This window comes from Odocoileus virginianus, chromosome 16, assembly GCF_023699985.2.
Source record: "Odocoileus virginianus isolate 20LAN1187 ecotype Illinois chromosome 16, Ovbor_1.2, whole genome shotgun sequence".
NCBI classification, from domain to species: Eukaryota; Metazoa; Chordata; class Mammalia; order Artiodactyla; family Cervidae; genus Odocoileus; species Odocoileus virginianus.
In genome coordinates, this window is record NC_069689.1 from 47,921,259 (window position 1) to 47,945,565 (window position 24,307).

A 24,307-nucleotide genomic window follows, 5' to 3' on the forward strand; every position below is an offset into this window, starting at 1 on the left:
ATACTAACACATATATATGGAATTTAAAAAGATGGTAATGATAACCCTATATGCAAAACAGAAAAAGAGACTCAGATATACAGAACAGACTTTTGGACTCTGTAGGAGAAGGCGAGGGTGGGATGTTTCAAGAGAATAGCATCAAAACATGTATATTGTCTAGGGTGAAACAGATCACCAGCCCAGGTTGGATGCATGAGACAAGTGCTCGGACCTGGTGTACTGGGAAGACCCAGAGGGATTGGGTGGAGCGGAAGGTGGGAGGGGGGATCGGGATGGGGAACACATGTAAATCCATGGCTGATTCATGTCAATGTATGACAAAACCCACTACAATATGTGTAATTAGCCTCCAACTAATAAAAAAAATAAAAAAAATAAATAAATAAAAAGATACTGTGTAAGTAAGTCTGACGAAGACATATCTAGATTCAAGCTATGCACTGAACATCTCTTGGGTGTTTTCACTTATACCATCTCAAAATAACAAATCTATTGAAAGTCATGTAGGTTTATGGAGATTATAAACATTTTAGAAGTTGAATGTGAAAATAAAATTGATAAATCTCTATATGTAAGTGATGATATTTAAATAATTTTCACCATCTTCCATTCATTGAAGATTGCACAGGTATGCCAAAAGCAGAAGGTTTTGAAGGTCTAGATGACTGCATATAAACATTCTTTTTGGACCTTTCTTTGATTCTGTAACATGAGTACAAATAAAATGACCAAATGTTACATGATAAAATGTTTATTATTGTTTAGGAAGAAATTTGAAGTATCTTTTAATAGGGTATTTACAATCTTCATATAATTAAAGTACAGTGTGACATCTCCCCCTTTTTTCTTTGAGTTTGCTATTGGCAAAACTTACAGTGACTGAAATTAAAAGATGCTTGCTCCTTGGAAGACAAGCTATGACAAACCTAGACAGCATATTAAAAAGCAGAGGCATCACTTTGCCAACAAAAGTCTATCTAGTCAAAGCCAGGATTTTTCCAGTAGTCATGTATGGATGGGAGGGGTGGACCGTAAAGAAGCTTGAGCACCAAAGAATTGATCCTTTCAAACTGTGGTGTTGGAGAAGACTCTAGAGAGTCCCTTGGACTGAAAGGAAATCAAACCAGTCCATCCTAAAGGAAATCAGTCCTGAATATTCATTGGAAGGACTGATGCTGAAGCTGAAGCTCCAATAATTTGGCCACCTGATGTGAAGATCTGACTTATTGGAAAACACCCTGATGCTGGGAAAGATTGAGGGCAAGAAGAGAAGGGGACGACAGAGGATGAGACAGCTGGATGGCATCACTGACACAGTGGACATGAGTTTGAGAAAGCTCTTGGAGATAGTGAAAGAGAGGGAAGTCTGGTGTGCTGCAGTCCATGGGGTCACAAAGAGTCGGACAAGACTTAGTGACTAAACAACTTGTAGCATAAGGCTTTGCACTCATAATATGAGCTTAATAAATATTTGCTGAATGAATAAATGAAATTCTAAATGTTAATTATTTTCTTATCATTATATCTTGGCATTGACATATACGCAATGCCGATTTTTGTTTTTGTTTTTTCAACACAGTGAAGCTTACCCTACAGCAAAATAGATTCCACATGCAGCATCAGTGTGGCACCAAGGAAGCCCTTTTTTTTTCAGGGTAGGTTTTCAATGGCATCTATATTTGCATTCCCAAGATGTTACAAGTTGACAGCATCAAGTGTTTTGTTCCTGCCCATTTAGCTGAACTACATGCAAAGGCAGTATAAAATTTGAGTTCTATTGTTTCACCATAGGATAAAACCCAACTCTTCAATATAGAGAAGCCATTTCTTCACCTCACCTCTTCCCTCTTTCTGACTTGGCGTCTTCATCACAGTGCAGGTAGTTCTAGCTCCAACCATCCAGTTTGTTCCTTTTCAACAGCACCAGTGGTAAATGACTGTTAATTAAGATACTAGTGTATGGCAAACAAGGAGAATGTGGCTCAAGGAAACCATATTCTTCAAGATCCGATTGGGCTAGATGCAACTTCGGTTCTGTTCTGAAGCATCAGTGTCACATGAGACACGGAGTGTGCTGGGTCTGTGCAGGGTCCTGGGACTCTGCATTTTCTACAAGTGCCAAGGCTCTGCTCACATGGGTGGTCCTTGGGCCCCATAGAAAGGCTGGTCCTGTTAGTTCAAAAAGATAATTAAGCAAAGGAAGCACATCTATTTGGCTGTGCTGTAGTTGAGTGATTCTGCCTCATATATATATTTGGTGAAACTGTGCAGCCGTGTACATTTCAGAGCCAGAATGCTGAGTTCGAATTGTAGCTCTATTCCTTATCTGTATGTCCTCCCAGGTGTATTACCGAAATTCTTTTTTGCCATTAACGCTTCCCTAGTGGCCCAGTCGGTTAAGAATCGGCCTGCAATGCAGGAGACCCAGATTTGATCCTTGGGTTGGCAAGAACCTCTGGAGAAGGGAACGACTATCCACTCCAGTATACTTGCCTGGAGAATTCCACTGGATTAGAGGGGACTGGTGGGCTACAGTCCATGGGGTCACAAAGAGCTGGACATGACTTGAGTGATTAACACCCGTGGGATAATAACTGTTACTACCTTAGAATCTTCAAAGGATTTCATCTGTAAAGTATTACATGTATTACAGGATTTACTACATGTAAAGTACTTTGAACAATGCTTAGCACACCATACATATCATAAATGTTAGCTCTGACCCTGTTGATTCCAAGTTCTTCAACATCAATCTCCTTTCCCTCTGTCCAGAGGTCACACTGCCTTTTGTCCTACTCCTTCCTATAGAACAAAATGCTCATATCTGCTCAGGAGTGCAGGTGTGAGTATTTAAAGACATTGATGACTTCTGCTCTCTCAGGGAAATCCTCTCCATTAAAAGAGCCAGAAGACTGCATTATGAATTTATAAATTCACATAAAGTAAAGACAGAGAGGGAGATCAATCCCAAAGGACTTATTATTAGAATTGGGCTCCAGATGGAGAATTTATGTGATTCGGTGTAAATTTAAATTTAGAGTTGTTTTACTCCAAAGCTTAAAAGAAGAGGAAGGAAAAATGCTGGACTCGCCTGGTTAAATAAATATAAGGAGGTTTCTCTATTTCCAAAACTTCAGGTAACTATGAGATTATTCACAGAATTTGTCAATTTATCTCAACCAGTTTTTTCACTTCTCTTTAAATATTAATTTCTCCTTGAGTAGTTATTTCTAAAAAGGCTTTATTATGAGACAACTCTTTTGCAGTAGGATGAAGAGAAGAGTTTCAGTGGGCAGAGATAAAAAATGTCATGGGAACAAGAGCCCCACTAAGAAGACACGGGGTGGGGGTCCAGAGAACACAGGTGTGAGGTGCCTTGTGGATTTCAGCAGTATCCCTTTCCCCTTCTCTACACACCCTCTCCTTCCTCTACCTCTTTCTCTTCCCATCCATCCCTTTTATTTTTTCTAATAACATCTTTAAAAAAATTTTTTATTGGAGCATAGTTTCAAGTACACAGCAAAGCGAATTAATTACACATATACATATGACCACTCTTTTTTAGATTCTTTTCCCATATAGGCCATTATAGACTATTGAATACAGTTCTCTGGACAATTTTATCTTCTTTCACTTGCCCCCACGCCTTGTAGCTTTGTTTTCTACATCTATGAGTCTGTTTCTGTTTTGTAAGTAAGTTCATTTGTACCATTTTTTTGAGTCTCCATAAAAGTGATATCATATATTCATCTGAGCATCATCTTAAAGTGGTGTAGCCATTCATTTTTTCAATCAAATGAGAAAAAAAATGCATAGAAGTTCTGGAATCATTGTCAGTAAGGCCAGAGGAGATGAGCAACCCTGCTATAATGAGACACTTCTACATCAGAGGCTCCATTTAATCTTATTTTGTCATTTTATGTTACTGTGGCTTAACAGTCTTACCAAAGAAACACATGCAAGCTTTAAAAATAACATGCAAAGTAAACAACTATACATGATCTTTTCAAGGAAACAGAGGTAATATGATCAGGGCCTGGTGGGCTTAAATTAACTCATTTAAAGACAGGATTCCTAGGTTGGTTATGCATTTCCTTACTTCCAGTGGTGTGATGGTAAATGTTTAACAACTGGCTCCTTGGAAATAAAGCCCTTTTTATGGTGTTGAATGATTTCCATAATAAGCCAACTATAGCCAATTTTGAGCTACCAGTGAGCTCCACGGAATGCAGTTAGGAAGGACACACATGGGCTCTTGAAACCCTGCAGAAGCCAGCTTCTGCACAGCTCTGCCTAGATTCCAGGAAAGGTTACAGAGATGACAGCCATCAGGACAGTCCAGAGAACTGCCTGGTAGAAAGAAAGCTCGATGGCTTGTCTATGCAAAGGTGAGCTTTGTTGTTGAGTCACTCAGTAATGTCTGACTCTTTTGCAAGCCTGTGGTCTATAGCCTGCCAGTCTCCTCTGTCCATGGGATTTCCCAGGCAAGAAGACTGGAGTGGCTTGCCATTTCCTTCTCCAGGGGATCTTCCTGATCCAGGGATCGAACCTGCACCTCCTGCATTGACATGTAGGTTCTTTACCACTGAGCCACCAGGAAAAGTGAGCTTACAGAATTCAAATAGACAAGTTGGATCAACCATGCTTGCTTGCCTAACCTCTCATAATCCAGTCTATATTCATGGTTATAATAGTTTAAAAATGAATTAATCAAGTGTTTGGATAATTCCATAAATGTCAACATAGATATGTCAGTGGAAACACTTAAAAACTGTGACTTTGAAATTATAGTCTTCTTTTCTCTCTTCTCAATAATTTTAGATCATTATCTTACTTAATCTCATTATATGTTTGGAGACTTAGTCTAGAAATTCACTCTTAGGTTTCTTCTACTTTGAAAGAATTCAAAGTATTTGCCTTGATGTCCTACCATTCCACCCTCAGTAAAAGGAGTAGGCGATACAGTGCCTATATTCAAGGCATGAACTGAGGTCTGGGACCTGGTATCAACACACCCCTCTCAGGATCAGTGTACACACAGACATAGCACACACAAATGTAAGAGCATGTGTGCGAAGCATTCAAAAGGAAAACGAGAGTAACCGAGAGGGCAGTGTGTAGTCCTACTGGGGACAGGGGAGGTTGCCTTGAGTAAGGGATGCTTGCAGTGTGATGTGAAAGGTTACCAGGGGCCACTCACTTGAGGGGCTGAAGACGAGGTGGGCTATGAGGTAGGGCAGGCTTCCCTGGTGGCTCAGATGGTAAAGAATCCACCTGCCAGTGCAGGAGATCCGGGTTCAATCCCTGGGTCAGGAAGATCCCCTGGAGGAGGGCATGGAAACCCACTTCAGTATTCCTGGGCTCCCCTGGTGCCTCAGATCCTAAACAATCCTCCTGCAATGCTGGAGACCTGGGCTCATTCACTGGGTTGGGAAGATCCCCTGGAGGAGGGCATGGCAACCCACTCCAGTCTCCTTGCCTGGAGAATCCCATGGACAGAGGAGCCTGGTGGGCTGCAGTCCATAGGGTTGCAAAAGAGTCGGACATGACTGAGTGATAAATACACACAAAGACGGGATGCAGGGGGCAGCTCGTACCAGGCCACTAGTAGGGGAAGCAGGGTGCATTTCAGCTGTTGAAGGAAGGTCAGGCTGGAGCCCAGGGCGGGACGGAGGTGGGTGGGCAGGAGGGCAGCCCCCAGGGGCTGACTTTGTGGGCTTGGGTCATTGATTGGGGGATGCTGGGGGCAATAGGGTGAATGGTTGCATGAGGTCTCGTCACTCTACAGAGAGAGAGACATTCAGAGTGCTTTCATGACAGAGTTCGTGAAATTTGGGGTGTAAGCAGTACTGCACTAAACCTTGAGTGACCCGGAGCTGGGGAGAAAACACTCTCCACTTTTGGGCCGTCTACAGAGGGACTGAGAGCCACAGTATGGACTAAAGGAGTGTCACATCTCAAGCATTTGACAGATTTGGGAATCCCTAGAGAAAGGTGTTGGAGAAGACTCTTGAGAGTCCCTTGGACTGCAAGGAGATCCAACCAGTCCATCCTAAAGGAGATCAGTCCTGGGTGTTCATTGGAAGGACTGATGCTGAAGCTGAAACTCCAATACTTTGGCCACCTCATGCGAAGAGTTGACTCATTGGAAAAGACCCTGATGCTGGGAGGGATTGGGGGCAGGAGGAGAAGGGGACGACAGAGAATGAGATGGCTGGATGGCGTCACCGACTCGATGGGCATGAGTTTGAGTAAACTCTGGGAGTTTGTGATGGACAGGGAAGACTGGCGTGCTGTGATTTAAGGGGTTGCAAAGAGTCAGACACGACTGAGTGACTGAACTGAACTGAACTGAACTGAGAGGGGGACCCTGAGAGGGAGAAGCCCCCCTTTCTAAAAGCAAGGTGTTGGCTGCAAGGTGGGACGAGGAGCGGCTTTGTGGCCGCAGTGTGATGTGCAGTCCTGAAGCTCGTGTGCTCCACAGAGGAGCTCAACACAGCAGCCGTGAGCCTTCAGCCCAGCCCCCGTGTTAGCACCCAAGGCTGCACCACGGACAGGGACCGCTCAGGGGCCACTTCTCCTGGATTTCATTTTTGGCCAGCAAGGCTCCGCCCAGGAATAACTTGGGGAAAGGAGTATTTGCTATGAGGGGTTAGGGGGAGAAATTCCTTGGGCTTTATATCAAGTAGGCAGGGTTTCCAACTCGAAGTTAATATTATTTCCTTTGTGTCTACAGGTTGGTGGGGCAGGAATTACTTCATTATATAAGTACATATCTATCTACATATGCATATGAGTATGTGTGCATGTGATGAGATTTCTTAAATTTAGCCATTTTCCTTCTTCCGTAGTGTGTTATTTCCCACTTACCTTCCCACCACCACCACCACCAACTTTCTGTCTAAAGGACTCAGTTGCCTCAAGGAAAATTATGATTATTCTAATGGGACTGAAATAAGAAAGAAGGACAAGATTCAGCTTTTAACATCAGACATTGGATTTTGTTGTATCGGCAGCTGTCACTGGAAAAAATAAAATAAAAATTCCTTTAAGTTCTTGTTAATCTATTTGAAGTCAAACTTGGAAGTGACCTCACTTATTTCTTCCAGAGAAATTCTTCCACTTCCATCAAAAAGGCTGAGCCATAAGGCTTAGCATTCCTTAAGAAGGGTAGCCTTTGCAAATCAGACAAGAAGGAGACGAAACCTCCCTTTAGCTCAGATAGAATGTGTGAGAGAGGAAGGAGGAGACTGAGATGTGTAAGGATTAGGCTTGATTCTGAGTAACAGTGCTTGAAATAAGATAGAAATGTATTTTCCTCCTGTACAGTTGCCTGGAAAAGGGCAGTTCAAGGATAGGATGATACTCCACAGTGTAAGGGACCCAGGCTCCAGATTTCTTTATAGTCTACCATGATCCCCATTTCAAGGTTGCCTCATAGTCCAACAAAGATTCTCTAGCTCTATCCACCTCATCTGCATCCCAGCCAGTAAAGACAAAAGTGCAAAAGAAGCCCATACTCCATAACTTTAAGGATACTTTCCCCAATCTGATCAATGCTTCACTAGCTAGAACTTCATCATTTGACCATATAGATGTAAAGGGAAGTGGAAAATGTGAATACTATGTGTGGAACTCAAGTGCAAAGCTAAAATTCTGGTCAACCAATAATGAGGGAACAGAGTGGTGTGAACAGATCTGGAGATGTGTCAAAAATGACCAGAGATTTAGGGGAGTCAAGGGCAGGGGGCCTAGACAACTTCCCTGGCATGGTTTCACTCCCCTTGGAAAGGCCCTACTGATGCTGGAGCCACAGGAGAGCATCTGAGTTTGAAAGATGTCCCTGAGTATGCACTACGTCCATGCTCAGCACGAGGTCTATGGATCTCAGAATTTCCCACAATCCTCCATGAGGAGATATGGATGTATTGGGTTGGGCCATGAACTTGCAGAGGTCCAGAGTTAGGATAAAGATGCAATGGTGTAGGAACCCTCTGAGACCAGAGGCAAAGCAGATGAATAAGTGAGAACGGACTGTTTGTCTCGGCATGGGGCCAGAGCTGCCAGTCCTCATATGGACACTGGATGTATCCACAGTCCCTGTGTGAATCTGACCCACACCCACCACGTCTTCCTACTGCCCTGAGGACACAGAGAAGGTCCTCACACACAGATACCATCCCAGAGGGGAGCAGGGAGGAGAGGCGGAAACCCCCAAAGGCTAAGCATTTATCTGAGAGAAAGTTAGTTACCAGAAAGTAATGACTTCAACTGGCAAAGACTCTCACTCTGAAACTTGGCAAGGTAACTTTTCTCTCTTCTTATGTGCCAGAGTGTGGGTGTGTGTGGGAGGAGAGTGTGCAGCGGAGAGAAAGCCTCTTGAGAAGGCTTAGAGGAATTATGGCAAATAAAGACGCCAATTTTTTCATTAAGCATCTGAGAAATAGCTTGAATGACTTTGCTATTGTGTGTACAGACATAAAACCAAACTCGTAATACCAAATCATTTATTTTTGCATTTACTCTTATAAGGCTGCAAAATGAGTGAAAATTCAAATTATTTGATAGTTTACATTTTGTGTCTAAATGTGGAATTTAGCTGTATATCAGTCTGAAGATTTGACCTTAGGGAGAGACCATTCATACAAAAGATCTTGTTAGCAAGTGATGGCTCTTTTAAAATTGAAACTAGGAAAGATTAAATTGAATGGTCAAGAGAATTAGCCTCCCACAGAACAGGTGCTTTCCAGTCATTCAGGCATGTGAAATTCATGCAGATGCTCTCAGAACCTCTTTTGAAGTACCAGATAAAAACACCAGCATGGGACATTAGACATTTCAGCTACACAGCATCCCTTTTCATCAAAAGGAGTATTCAAATGCACTTCAGATCTGCTGATTTCTGAAGCTACCAAAAAGAATTTGTTTTCTTCTTTCAGTGTTAAATCCAGACTCACTGACTCCGGACAGAAAGCAATTATATGGGGGATAGTGAATTGCTATTGCCGGCAATTTAGATAAAACCAGGGTGCACGTGGCATGCACGCATGCGCACACACTCTCAGACGCTTGCCGTGAGCACTGTATTAACACGCGTACAAAACTACTCAGACAACTTGCATAGGTTTGTCCCTGGAACAAGATGACAGTCTTTTCACTTAGAAAACTAGGGTTAAAAAAAATAGTTTGTTGATTGAACAAAATATTGGGATCATATTTTCCAGGTATTCATGGAGTTCGGGCTGACTAGCTGACACCTCTATAGTATTTAAGTATTTGAAGCCATTGCCACCAAACTACTGGTCAACCTGTAGGGAAAGCTACGAAAGAAGACCACTCTCCTCTGCTTTGTTTTAAGAATTATTTTAAAATATGATATTTAATAAGATAAGGATTTCTGTCCAGTGCCTTGCTTCCTGGGCTTGGCCCCGCTAACCTGGCTGGTTGCCTTGCATGTCCTTGGCTTGACACAGATGGGCAGCATGAACCTTAAACTGTTGTAAACACCTATAAAACGTGGCCTCCTTATATAGTTAGTGATGAGGCCTTGACAAGGTGACATCCATAATCTGATAAGCTAGGGTCAGGAGTCACTGGATGGCTTTGCTTTTTCTTTGGATGTCAAAGAGCCAGAAGCTTTTAATGTCTTTAATAAGTAAATGGCCCAAACATGCACAGCCCTGTTTCACATATTAACTCATCAGAGGACAAAGTGAACCTGTGGGAAGGCCCTTGAAAGATCAGGGGTTGTTCACCTGGTGTGTTGGAACTCTGAGCCCAAATTTTGGTGGGAATCATCAGGATATCTGAGACTGATCTGGGAGAATGACACTGAGAGCAGGACCTTTTTTAAGCAAGGAGTCAGCACGATTTTAAGTGAATGGTTAGACTGAAATCAAAAGACCTTTGCTTCTTGAAAGAAAAGCTATGACAAACCTAGACAACATATTAAAAAGCAGAGACATTACGTTACCAACAAAGGTCTGTCTAGTCAAGGTTATGGTTTTTCCAGTAGTCATGTATGGATGTGAGAGTTGGACTATAAAGAAAGCTGAGTGCAGAAGGATTGATGCTTTTGAACTGTGGTGTTGGAGAAGACTCTTGAGAGTCCCTTGGACTGCAAGGAGATCCAACCAGTCCATCTTAAAGGAGATCAGTCCTGAATATTCATTGGAAGGACTGATGCTGAAACTGAAGGTCCAGTACTTTGGCCACCTGATGTAGAAAACCGACTCACTGGAAAAGACCCTGATGCTGGGAAAGACTGAAGGCAGAAGCAGAAGGGAATGACAGAGGATGAGATGGTTGGATGGCATCATCAACTCGATGGACATGAGTTTGAGCAAGCTCCAGGGGTTCGTGATGACCAGGGAGACCTGGCATGCTGCAGTCCATGGAGTTGTGAAGAGTTGGACATGACTGAGTAACTGAACTGAATTAGATGTTTTTCCGTTGTTGAAAATGTCTATACTTCAGGGGAGAAAATAATCAGCAGGACTTTTGATTAAGGAAGAACATTTTCCCTACAGAAAAATGAATTTTAGTGTTAGAATTTGCATTTCAGTTTATCCATTTATCTGTATGTATGTCCATACATGTGCTATCCTGGAGGCTCAGTGGTAAAGAATCCACCTGCAATGAAGGAGCCACAAGGAGCCGTGGGTTCGATCCCTGGGTTGGGAAGATCCCCTGGAGGAGGGCATGGCAACTCACTCCAATATTCTTGGCTGGAGAATCCCATGGTCAGAGGGACCTGGCAGGCTACAGTCCACAGGGTCACAAAAAGCCAGACACAACTGAAGTGACTTAGCACAGAACAGCATATGTAATGTGTGCTGTATATTGTCTTGGAGATTGAAGTGACCAGATTTTCTCTGTGACACTTTGGGAGTCAATGAATGTGGGCCCAGTTGGCTAGGCGAAAGGACAATAAGTTAGAGCAAGAGTTCCTCCCATGGTCACCATGTAGAAGATGGCTTGAGTGAGCCATAGCTCATGAACAGAAATGCCTGGGTACTGGAAAATCTTAGTTGATATTGATACATCCTTATTCTCTTCCAAGTCTCTTTTACATAACTAAAGATTAGATAGGATGTGAAACAAATATTTCAATACCTTGGATGGAAGAGCGTTGAGTAATCAGAGGGAGGGGTGCCTCTTGAATGTGAGAGATTTTTCTCTGCTTTCCTCCTCTGGATTTTTCTTGTGTTTCAATCAATGTTTGAAAATAGGTGGGGAGGCACCAGCCAGGGCATGTTTGGGCCTTTTGGAAATAGCTGTCTATTTTTTTCCAAATGGGCATAATTCTGCATTTGTGGAGGAAACTTAAGGTATATAATCTTACAAGGTTTCAGAGCAAACCATTGTACTTTCCCTAGTCTTTTTTTTTTAAATTAATCTAATCATATTCTTAATTCCAAATTTGGTTTTGCAAGTAAGCATCCTGCCAGAAAAGGCTCAGTCCATGCAGCTCAAAGGCCAGGTTTTTCTTTCTAATCATAGATTGAAATCCCACAGTTTGTAACCCAAGGGTAATTCTAGGTTGAGTCTTGCAGAGATTTCTCAAGAAAAATGAGTGGTGAGGCGAAAGAAAACATTTGCAAACATCCCAGTCTCTCTCTATAGGAGGGAGGTGTGTGTATGCTAAAGTCACTTCAGTCATGTCCAGCTCTTTGTGACTGCATGGACTGTAGCCTGTCCATGGAATTCTCCAGGTTAGAATACTGGAGTGGGTTGCCATGCCCTCCTCCAGGGGATCTTCTCGACCCAGGGATCGAACCTGCATCTTCTGTGTCTCCTTCATTGGCAGGTGGTTCTTTATCACTAGTGCCAACTGGGAAGCCCTAGGGCGGAGAGAAATAGTTTCAAATGAATATTTGGTAGTTTTTCATCTGCACCATTTGATTTCATTCTGGGCCAAGGCAACTTACAACTAAGAAAAGGCAAAAACAAAGCTAATTTTTAACCTATCCAGCAGAGTAAGAGGTTGTCTTATTACCTGGAGGAGATGTGAATTTTTATCCCTTATCTAATCTTTAATGTTCTGCTTTAATACTGGGCGTTGGTGATGGCTCAATTTCTAGCACTGATTTCCTCTTGAAACTATGGTTTTCTGTATTATTTACAAAACCCTCTCCCATCCACCCCCAACACCAGTCAATCCAGAGTTTTTCTGACTTCAAAGCCAGTCTCCACTTGACATACACACGAGTTTGACAGTAAAACCCCTTGGATAGGCACTGTGTCTTCTGGGTGCAGTGTTCATGTTTAACATCATGTTCTTGTTTCTGTGTCACCAAATTATGATTTGGTGTGTTTCAGAGATGCATTTGTTTTTGCCTATCCTATACCTGTTGATTTTAAAAGTTTTCTTCAGTTTTATTGGGATATTGACACATAACATGGGGAAGTTTAAGGTATGCAATCTGATGATTTAATACTCACATTATAAAGTTATTACTAAAGTAAGATTAGTTAAGACCTCCATCCTCTCACATAATTACCTTTTTTATAGTATTAGCTTTTAAGACCCCACTCCAGTACTCTTGCCTGGAGAATCCCATGGACGGAGGAGCCTGGTAGGTTGCAGTCCATGGGGTCGCTAAGAGTTGGACACGACTGAGCAACTTCACTTTCACGTTTCACTTTCATGCATTGGAGAAGGAAATGGCAACCCACTCCAGTGTTCCTGCCTGGAGAATCCCAGGGACGGAGGAGCCTGATGGGCTGCCAGCTATGGGGTCACACAGAGTTGGACACGACTGAAGCGACTTAGCAGCAGCAGCAGCAACTTTTAAAATCTACTCTCTTAACAACTTTTAAGGATAATACAGTATTATTAATTATAGTCACCATGCTGTGGATTAGATCCCCCAAATTTATTTGTTTTATAGTTGGAAATTTGTAACTTTTGACCAGCATCTCCCCCTTTCTCCTACCCCCCAACCCCTGGCAACTGCTACAGATCTATTTTGACAAATAACTTGATCAACTATAGACATAGACACATGAAAATTGGTTATAATCATGAAATAGAGCAACACTTCTGTAGTTTTCTATCTTATGTGACCTTCTATAATTGGCCTTGCATAAATCACACTGAAAAGATAAGTTTCTGAACATTTTTTCCCCTAGACTTACTCATCAAATATATTTTCCCCACAGGAATATCCAGTATCATCTAAGTGGATAATTAACATTCAAGGTGCTAAGACCATGTCCACATGATGAAAAGTGTTTTGGAAAGGAATAAATGAGTGCATTACTAATGATTTTTTTTATCCATTACAAAAAGTCACTGTATTATGCTATTCAGACAGTCCATTGTCCGATAATGCATTGATAAATGGAGGAATAGACAGTCACATTAAGAACATCAGAACATCATTTGCAATTCTCAAAGTTGGTATTCAGAATCAACAAGCTATGAAATTTCTCTCCAAATTAGAGGTATTAACCCAACCAAAGGAGAGGCTGCCATTTGCTCAATTGGAGGCAGAAAAACAAAAGATATAACTCTGTTCTCAGGATCCTTTAGGCCAGGGAAGTGTTTTTCACACTACTTTTGGTGAGACCCCACAGTAAGTAATAGATTTTACAATGCAAATCAAATGCAAAAGTTGTCCATGTAATGTTTACTTTGCTCCCAGCAATGCACACCTGTTTTCTGTTGTATTTTATTTCGTTTTGAACAGAAATGCTAGTTACAAACCATAACATTGATATGTCTCAGTTCAGTTCAGTCGCTCAGTCATGTCTGGCTCTTTGCAACCCCATGGACTGCAAGCATGCCAGGCTTCCCTTTCCATCACCAACTCCTGGAGTTTGCTCAGACTCATGTCCATCGAGTCAGTGATGCCATCCAACCATCTCATCCTCTGTCATCCCCTTCTCCTCCTGCTTTCAGTCTTTCCCAGCATCAGGGTCTTTTCCAATGAGTCATTTCTTCGCATCAGATAGCCAAAGTATAGCCTTTGATAGCATCAAAGTATAGCATCAGATAGCCTTAGCTTCAGCCTCAGTCCTTCCAATGAATATTCAGGACTGATTTCCTTTAGGATTGACTGGTTTGATCTCCTTGCGGTCCAAGGGACTCTCAAGAGTCTTCTCCAACACCACATTTCAAAAGTATCAGTTCTTCGGCACTCAGCTGTCTTTATGGTCCAACTCTCATACCCATACACGGCTACTGGAAAAACCATAGCTTTGACTATACAGGCCTTGATATCTCTAATAGGAAGCTATGACCCACAGTTTGCAGCAGAGTAGTTACAGTCAGTCTATATTTTTTGATGAATACAGGTGATAGATATGGAGCTTTCATGAAAATTTATATTCATAAACTCGGTGGACCAAACTAGGTGGACCTTCAGGACAGTGTGGCATGTGATAAGGGCTTGATCAAAATCTGATGAAATAATTAGTGGGACATAGTAGAAAAGAAGAAGGTGCTATGGATATGCCATAGCAGACTAGCCAAACAATTAGAGGGGTGACCTAATTTGAGCAAATATTTTAGACTAAAGAAAATGGCAACTGGTGTGCCTAAAATGCCATGTATTTTCTATGAGAAATAGAGAGATATTGAGGATAGTTTAAAACCTTTTGTGAGAAGATCTGTATTTGAATCCCAGATTCTCCACTCATCCCCTTTGTAAATAGGCATACATGCTCCAGCTCATCTGAGCCCTCATTTTCTGGCCTTTAATTTTGGGGTGTTATATGTGACCAGGCTATGAGTTGAATTTCTAACACTGTGTAGAATAAACATTACAAGGCCTCACATGTAGCAAGTGCTTTATAAATATATCAGTAAAAATATTTTGGGTGTCAGATATTGGCTAAGTCCTTCGTTTTCGGCCACCATCTGGCTTTAGCATTCTATCGTGCTAAAGATTCAAAACACCTCACCAGGCACTGCCCTGCCTGCCCTGCCCAAACTGATAAGTGAAGTGTTAGTCGCTCAGTCATGCCAACTCTTGGAGACCCCATGGACTGTAGCTGCTCTCTGTCCATGGGATTCTCTAGGCCAGAATACTGGAGTGGGTAGTCGTTCCTTTATCCAGGGGATTTTCCCAACCCAGGGATCAAACCTGGGTTTCCTGCATTGCAGGCAGGTTCTTTAACCCTCTGAGTCACCACTTTTTCGTAAACTGATAACTAGTAGGTAATCATGATGCCTCCACCTTTGCAGCTGTTGAGGACCCAAGGGAGCCCGGTAGAAATGATGACTGAGTGTCTCTGAAGGCAGGAGACACTGCCCTGAGCCATGCTAGCTGTGACAGCAAGCCGGTATACTCCAAGTCAGAGGATAACAGGATATTATCATGTCACTTTTATTTAGTTATTTTTTTCTTGGGGGGGAGAATTTTTTAAAATTGAAGTGTAGTTAGTTTAAAATTTTGTAGTAGTTTCCAGTGTAGATGAAAGTCACTCAGTTTTATGTATATTTATATATATATTCCTTTTCTTTATGGTTTATTACATGATACTGAATATGTTCCCTGTGCCATAAAGTAGGTCCTTGTGGTTTATCTATTTTATATATAATACTATATCTGCTAATTCCAAATACCTAATTTATCCTGCCTGCATCCGCCAACTCCTTTGTAACCATACACTTGTTTTCTATGTCTCTATTTTTGTTTTGAAATTAAGCTCATTTTTATCATATTTTAGATTCTATGTAAAGTGTTATCATTTGTTTTTCTCTGACTTTCTTCATTTAATATGATAATCTTTAATTCAAAAAGATACATGCACCCCAATGTTCACTGTTTATAATAGCCAAGAGATGGGAACAGCTTTAGTGTGCATTGACAGATGAATGGATAAAGACGATGTGATACGTGTCATAAATATACAATGGAATACTATTTAGACATGAAAACGAGTGAAATAATGCCAGTTATTTTGAGTGCATGTGTTCGGGAAAACAGAAAAGAATTGAGATCATATGAGGTGCCAAGTTTGGAAACGTATGGAGGTGACCATTACCAGGTTGCCATGGGCACAGGGGGGCATTCAAGGAAAGAAAACTGTGGGCAGCTTGTGCTTTGATTATTATTATTAATCAAATACTTAGTCAATACTAAGTCTAATACTACATATTGAACTAGTAGTTAGTCATCAAAAATTCCAGATTGAACACCCTCCCACTATACTTTTATTTCTTTCTTCTCTTCTTCCTTTCCTCCCAAATTATCTCTTTTTCATTAGCCATAAAGTTAGAAAATATATAATACTGTCGCCTTAAATGAGTATACTTATATTCAGCTTTATTTTCACTTATATGTCTAACTGGGTGGTCTTTTAAGTAAGAAAGTTAAAAGTTTCAAATTTGTCATTAGAATTCTTAATAAAGTGATTCTGTATTCATGTTCTATTACATATCATACACACAATTTACACTGACTCTTGGTAAATTATAAGTCCCACTGCATATTATTAAGGGTGTCATGCACAGAAGGATTTTAGTTTTTAATTTCACTTAGTAACAAAATATAATTTAATAGGTACAAATTTATCTAGGTTTGTATAGAAATGTTTCATATATTCTTATCAATAATTTTCCATATGTTTGCAATGATTTAATATTAAAAATGTAAAGAATAAGAGAGTTCAATTGTAGGTTTCCGAAGGACATGTCTTTCCATACTTGAGATTTCAAGCAAAAAAAGGAAGCACAGAAGTATCTATTGGAATGCCTGCAATAGTCAGCAAAAATTTCATGATGTAAACAGGAAAGATCTGTAAAGTGAATAGCAGGGACTTGGGTGTCTCTGCTATAAATTCTTGATAATGATGGTTCCTACAGTACTTTTCAAATTTTGGTACACCTTCAGTTAGTACCTCTCAAGTTTTGGCATACCTTAAATTTACTTAAGGTGTTTGTTAATTGTACAGATTTGGGGAACCACCCTCAGAGATTCTGATTCAGAAAGTATGAGATGGGGCCGAGGTGTTATTTATAAGCACTGCAGGCAATTTTTATGATTATACCTTAAAAAACTGGTCTGAGATGATTCAGATGATTTTGCCATCACATATTTCAAATGTAACCGAAGTGATACACCTGTTTTTAGCACTCTATGTTTACTCTAACAAGCACAAAGGAGTAGAAATTTGAGGCAACATGCTAATCTGTATATTTTACTTTGTTTTTCATCTTTGTTGTACACCATAAAAAATACCCTAATTGTCTTTATTGAGTTTTCTGAAGGCCCTCCCAGTTCCACATGTACCCAAATACCACCATGCACATAGATTGTTTGGAGCATCATTTCTCAAAGCAAGTATTGATCTTTACATGCTGGGAGAATTATTGTAATAATGACAATCACTAAATAGTAAGAACAAATTTGTGACAACATAGATCCTACGAGATTAAAAAGAGGATCTATCCAATATTTTATAATGCCTATAAATGGAGTATAACCTTTAAAAATTGTGAATCGCCATATCGTATACCTGTAACATATTTGTATAGCAACTATCCTTCAATAATAAAACTAATAATAAAATTAAAAAATAAAAAGAGACTAGCACCTTGAACACACCACAGAGTCTAGAGTCCTTCATTCAGCAGTGACCGCACTCCACAGGGTGAGGAAATGTTTCTGGCCAACTCCAAGGAGATGTTTGCAAAATGGATTGCAAGCTGGTGCTTCCCTGGTGGCCCAGTGGTTAAGAATCCACCTTTAAGTGCAGGGGACATGGGTTTGATCCCTGGTCCAGGAACTAAGATCCCACATGTCTCAGGGCAATGAAGCCTGGACTCCATAACAAGAGAAGCCACCACCCCCGGCCCCCCGGCCCCAAGCCACAAGTAGAAAAAGCTGACCCACTGCAATGAAATCCCAGCAGAACAAAATAAAAATGGAGAAGGAATGGAGTGTATGGTGTCTTGTAATGACTTAGCACCACAAAGACATTCCATTCTATACTGAAGTTCCATATTCTTTTATATACTAAAAGGTCACCTGGACAAATGGTCCATTAGCCAGGTGGTCAAGTGACCTTCTCTTCTATCTTCCTTCTTCCTCTTCCTTCTATTAAGTCTTTGATTTGGAGAAGTGTGTCCCATGGGAAGGGAGAGGCTTGCTTCCTGGACAGTTCTCTGTCCTCCTCCTACTCCATCTGATTTTCCATCTTCTCACTTCCAGCCCCAGAAGCATCATCCCTCCGCTTCTCCAGCCTGCTCTGCAGAGTCACACAGTCTTGGATAAGATGCCAAGGAAAGTCTGGAGATGGTTTGCCATGGAAATGAATCATTGAAGACACAAAGGATTGAAACAAGATTTATGTCTCACATACCCGTAACTTTGTCTTTCTCCAAAGTAATAATGACAATCAGGAAACTTACATAATGTCTGTGAATTTCTGGGACAAATGAACTTATGTCTATAAAATGCTCTACAATTCATAAGCCTGTAGGGAAGTGTAATTAGGCATTATTACTGCTGTCATTGTTCTTGTTGTAGCTGTTTTGTGAGCAGTGAAGTCTCAAGACAATTAAAAGGGTTTAGGTTGGTGGAGCAATAGGAGGGTACCTGGATGACGGCTGCCGTTCGCTTGGTGGTAAGCCTCAAGAAGCTAACCTTCAAGTCACCTAAGGGGCCCAGTTAACAATGAGAATAGTTCCCAGGTTTTGGTTCAGGATCAAAACATCTTCTGAAAGCCAGCTCCTAGAGCTTCTCTCTGATTTCAGAGCCCTGCCCTTGGCCTCGGGGGCTCTTCTCTGATGCCACGCTCCCATCAAGCCCTGTACTGTTTGGTGGGGTCCCTGCCAGGGCCCAAGAGACCACTCTTGACATGCTTACTAAAACAGGGGGAGAAAACTAGGGGAGGAAAAGGCAGGAGAGAAGTCCCTCATTTCTGTATTTTCATGCCAATTCTCTGAAAGCTCATTACATATTCCATATGTTGACTAAGCTTCAATCAATTGTTCACGCGTTAGAACAATGATTATCTCCAAGTGTATGGCTTATGGATCTTGGAACAGAGCAAGGGTGGGTTGTGGTTTTTACGGGAATATGCACTCTGAGATCAACCCACCAACTCAGTAACAAACGTTTAGGACTTAATTCTATTCACAAGTAGAGAGACTCTGAAATCTGAATAAAAAGAGCTAGAAACAAGGAGGAACATCCTGAGAATGGCAGAAGTCTCTTTAATGCCAGGCGAGAAGCTATAAAAATTGGAAGGACATACACAGTAAACTCTGCTCAATATATGTGGAGTTTTCTCATGCATGAAACTTGCTTCCTAAGAAATAACAGACCCACTTAGAGATCACTCTTGATGATATTTTCTTTGGCTTTGGCAAAACTTTAGGCTTTTCTGCAATTGTGTCCTAAGAAATAAACCTCATTAAAAATGTAAAACTAATAGGTACTGCTTTATTCTTGTTGGGCTTCCTTGGTGACTCAGAAGATAAAGAATCTGCCTGCAATGCAGGAGACAGGGTTCGATCCCTGGGTCAGGAAGGTCTCCTGGAGAAGAGAATGGCAACCCCCTCCAGGATTCTTGCCTGGAGAATCCCATGGACAGAGGAGCCTGGTGGGCTGTAGTCTGTGGGTCACAAAGAGTCGGACACGACTGAGCAACTAGTACTTTAGTCTTGTCACAAAGCAATACATCATCAGTGAAGAAATACTACAAAAGTGAATAAAAAGCAAATATGAACTCAAAAGTGTAATTCTAACATCCACACTGACCTAACATTTTTAGAGAACATGTATAAATATACCACACATATATTTTTTAAAGAAGTATTGAATCATACTGAAATACACTAGTGTAATCTTTTTTATTTAGATACAGCACAAATCTCTTTCCATGTCATGTATGTTATAGTGATTAAAGTAAAAATTTGTAGTATTTTATTTTATGGTGGACTGTTTTTTAAATTTAATCTTCCATTTTGGAATCTTGGTTACTGTTAAATTTTCACAACTTTATATTCTTATAATTTAATTGTACTAAAGTATATTTATTCCCTTTGGATGAGAAATTATCAGGTATTTAAATTATTTTGAATACTATATCAAAACGATAGTACTCCCTTGTTTACTGCAGCATTATTCACCATAGCCAAGATATGGAAATAATCTAGGTGTCCATTAATGGATGAATGGATAAAGAAGTTGTAATGCGCGCGCGCGCGCACACACACACACACTCAGATAGTATTCAGCCATTAGGAAGAAGGAAATCCTGACATTTGTGACAACATGGATTGACCTTGAGTTTATTATGCTAAGATAGTTCAGACAAGTGCTGTACAATATCACTTATATGTGAAATCTAAAAAAAGTCAAACCCATAAAAAAGAGAAGAAAATGGTAGTTACCAAGGGATGGAAGGTGGGGGGATGGGAAGGATGATGTTTAGGGTACAAACTTAAAATGAATAAAAAATCCTAGAGATCTAATGCATATTATGGTGAACAGAGGGAACTATATAAATGTTAAACTTGCTAAGAGACTAGAAATTATTTGCCACATGGAAATCACATTACAACTTACAAATATATCAAATTAACATATTGTACACCTTAAATTTACCCAATGTTAAATATGTCAAATATATTTCAATTAAAAATTTACCTGTATTAATGATGAAAAATAAATTATTTTGAGCAAGTGGCATTGGTTTTCTAAGTCTACTGGTTTTAGTTGTCTGGACAATTTAGATGGTAAGATGCCAGAACACCTAATTATTTCAGTCAATGGGGAGAAACAACTGTTTGAACCAGGGCATGATGTTATCTTTTTCCCCTCTCAAATGGGAAGACATCAAATTCTTAGGATAGCTTCCAATCTCATCCTGCCTTATGTGTGACAGAAAGTGCTAACTGACAGAAGACACAGGTCAGCAGCAGGCTTTCATTTCTCAGATGCCACATGAGAAAGAATTCCCTGTATTAATTTTCTCAGTTAAGTCTACAGTTCTCCAATAATTTCTCAAGTAAGTCCTGTTAGGGGCTAAACTCACTGCCCTTCTAACAACCCTAGTGAGGAATTGTTAGATGCAATATTAGTAAAGATGGAAAGCAATATAATATCGCCTATAGTAGAAGAGCAATAAGAATTTGGCGGATGGAATTGAAGACAAAATTGTATTTCAGGGTCCTTATGGAATCCTTTCTGGACAAGAGCAATCTAATGGAACTGTAGAGCAGAACTACTGGTCACTGTTAATTCAGTGAAATTAGCATCCAAACACACTGAATTTTTCACTCTTCAGCCATCAATGCCATCATTTTCAAGATAGGCTTATTTGATAGAAAACAGTGAATAGGAGTTAGAAAAAGTGAAAACGTTTGTAATCCAAGATTGTGAGTGAATGTTTATCGATGCCCTAAAGAACAGTTTTATACAGACCCCATCTGATTAGATGGGAATTTATACATAGCACAGATCTGTCTACAGTCATATTAAGAGAGAGAGAAAAAAAAGAAAAAAACAACAATGTAGGTGCAGCACCAGTTGTTCTGTATGTGGCCACCATTATTTCCACATTAGCACCTGTTGAATTAGAGGTATTAACGCTAGCTGATGTTGAATGGGCATCTATTTAGTGGAGTGTTCTTAGATGTGAACACGGTAGGGTAAGGAGCCATATTAATAGACCGGAATATATCTTAAAAGTCGTGGAAAGTTGTCCTCACAAAAGTTTTCTAACAAATGAAACAAGCTGGGGGGAGGGCTGCCTCAGAGAGCCTCAGAACAGTTTTAGGATGGATGCTTTCAGAAATCCTAGTTTACCCAAGCAGCCACTGCTGACCACCTTCTGATTTTGCAGTCCCTGCAGCTGACCCCGAGTGTCAGTCCAGGGTGTGACTTAAAGGCTATGTAGACTCGTGTTAAAGAGAGGGCATTTCGTTCAAAAGGGCTGTTATCATGACCTTGCTTTTTAAGTACAACTCCAGAGAGGTTAGCCAGCTCTTTTTTGGCTTTTGACTGGAGTTTGTGGGAAGTTGGTAGTAATGAAAATTTGTATTAAAAATTTAGGAAAATTTCTATTTATCACTTGTGTTTCCATAGCCAACAAGTTTATGATTTGATTATTTACAATGTTTACAAGACAACAAAAATGAGAATACCATTAGACATAGGTAACAACTGAATAGAGAATGTGGAAATCTTAGCTTTTAAAGGATCTTTGCTAAGTCATTTCTTTCAATTTCTCTCCCCTTATTAATAGGATTATGACACTTTAGGGGCTTCCCAGATGGCATTAGTGGTAAAGAACCCTCCTGCTAATGCAGGAGACATAAGAAACACAAGTTCAATACCTGGGTCAGGAAGATAACCTGGAAGAGGGCAAGGCAACCCACTCCAGTATTCTTGCCTGGAGAATCCCATGGACAGAGGAGCCTGGTGGACTACAGTCCATAGGGTCATAAAAATCAGATATGACTGAAGCAACTTAAGCATGCAGGCACAACACTTTAGATCAAAGTACTTTGGATGATCTCTGAATTAGGAATTAAGGAGAGATGCAGAAAAGAAACTGCCTTTTCAGCTTACTACTTTCTCTGTCCTCATTCAGGCATTATCAGAGTTTTTGGTATCACATTAATTTTAAAGACTTATAAAATATAAAATTTACAACAGTCTTTGGTAATCAAAGTGACTTTTTTGACATGTGAAAGTGAAAGTTGCTCAGTCATGTCCAACACTTTGCAACCTCATGGACTGTCCATGGAATTCTCCAGGCCAGAATACTGGAGTGGGTAGCCTTTCCCTTCTCCAGGGGATTTTCCAATCCAGGGATCAAACCCAGGTCTCCCTCATGACAGGCAAATTCTTTACCAACTGAGCTATCAGGGAAGCCACTTTTGACATGTGAAATGCTTCCAAATAATTATGAAAACTTTCCCTGTTACAGCATGAGGAATTAAGCCTTTTCTTTCTTCATCCACCCTTGGGTATTTCACTTCCTACTCCATTTGAGCTTTGCACCCTGCTTCAGCTTCTTAGGGCTTCCCTGATAGATCAGCTGGTAAAGAATCTGCCTGCAGTGCAGGAGACCCCAGTTTGATTCCTGGGTCAGGAAGATCCCCTGGAGAAGGGATAGGCTACCCACTCCAGTATTCTTGGGCTTCCCTTGTGGCTCAGCTGGTGAAGAATCTGCCTGCAATGTAGGAGACCTGAGTTTGATCTCTGGGTTGGAAAGATCCCCTGGAGAAGAGAAAGGCTACCCACTCCAGTATTCTGGCCTGGAGAATTCCATGGACTGTAGAGTTCATGGGGTTTCGAAGAGTTGGATATGACTGAGCGAATTTCACTTTCTTTCAACCTAGTTTAAAGACTCTTAGCAGCATCTGACAGCTTTATAGCAGGTACATCAGGACCAGGACTGCCTGGAAAGCTTGTTAGGCAGGGTGGACTCAGGCTGCTGGGCCCACCCCCAGAGTTCCTGATTTGGCAGTCTTGTGGTGGGTTGGGAATCTGTATTTCTGGTCCAATCTCGGTTGATACTGAAGCTGCCAGTCCAGGAACACTTTGAGAACTATTGCTTTGAAGAATTTCAGTTTTGTATTCTTACATGCTTTACTTTATTCAAATACATGTGCATCAACCTCACAGTTTTAAGAGAAAGCTGATACAGCAGAAAGATGTGCTTATTGCTCACTAAGGTACCACTTTCTTACTAAAGTTACACATTCCTGATTTGTATCATTTCTGATAAGTGATTTTATTGATATGAAGCCATTGGCTTGAATGGCTCACTTGGGAGAGTGTTATTTGTGATAAGAAATCATCATTGAACAACAGGGGGAGGTTCTGTTTAAGATGTGAAGGGACAGGGAATTCCCTGGAATTCCCTGGTTAGGGCTCTTCCACTTCGGGGGACATGGATTCCATCACTGGTTGGGGAATTAAGATCTTGCATGCTGTGTGGCACAATAGAAAAAAAAAAAGATTTTATGGGACAGCCACTATGGGGAACTGTATATGTGCTCAGTCACTTCAGGCATGTCTGACTCTTTAGGACTCCCATGGACTGTAGCCCACCAGGCTCCTCTGTCCATGAGGTTTCCCAGGTAAGAATACTGGAGTGGGTTGCCATACCCTCCTTCAGGGCATCTTCCCAACCCAGGAATCAAACCCGTCTCCTGCGTTGCAGGCAGATTCTTTATCACTAAGCCACCAGGGAAGTCCTATGGAGAAGAGTATGGAGATTCCTTAAAAAACTAAAAATAGAGCTAACATATGATCCAGCAATTCTACTCTCTCCTGGGCATACATCTGGACAAAACTATAATTTGAAAAGATACATGCTCCCCAGTGTT